Source organism: Mandrillus leucophaeus, unplaced genomic scaffold, assembly GCF_000951045.1.
Source record: "Mandrillus leucophaeus isolate KB7577 unplaced genomic scaffold, Mleu.le_1.0 Scaffold576, whole genome shotgun sequence".
Classification (NCBI taxonomy): Eukaryota; Metazoa; Chordata; class Mammalia; order Primates; family Cercopithecidae; genus Mandrillus; species Mandrillus leucophaeus.
Window position 1 is genome coordinate 313,064 of NW_012106208.1, and position 805 is coordinate 313,868.

An 805-nucleotide genomic window follows, 5' to 3' on the forward strand; every position below is an offset into this window, starting at 1 on the left:
TGAGCCACTGCACCTGACCCTCAAATACTTAAAAATAAATTTCCCCTTTCCATTTCAGGTGACCTCAGCCAACTTCTGTATCAAAAAGTCATATTAACCCTGAATAAAACAATCAAATACTGTAATTTATTTAATAATTCCTCTATTACTGGACATTTAGGTTGTTTTCCATTTTCTACCTTATATAATGAAGGCTACAACGAACAAATAGGTCCTCCTTAAATGGCAATCCTCAGCTTTCCTAAAAATCCATCTCCTCACGGCTTGCATGTGGAAAACAAGCTCCAATTTATATTTTTTTAACTCACTAATCTATGCCTCCCATAATCTAATTCCTTGAGAGCAGAGGTCTGCTTTAAAATGGTTTTTGCGTGCTCGCTTGGCAGCACACATACTAAAATTGGAAGGGTACAGAGATTAGCATGGCCCCTGTGCAAGGGTACTTGTAAATTTGCAAAGCTTGCAGTGAGCCAAGATCACGCCACCACACTCCAGCCTGGGTGACAGAGCCAGACTCCATCTCAAAAAATAAATAAATAAATAAAATAAAATAAAATGGCTTTTGCCACATAGGCACTTTGCCTGTTACAGCAATTTAAATTGACAAAATATTTGATCTTTTACCTTTGTCTCAAAATCCTAGAGGGCTCACTTTAATCCATATCCAATATATTAAGAAATAAGTGATTCGTAAGTAGTCCTTTTTTTTTTTTTTTTTTTTTTGAAACAGAGTCTTGCTCTGTCTCCCAGGCTGGAGTGCAGTGGTGCAACCTCTGCCTCCCAGGTTCAAGCGATTCTCCTGCCT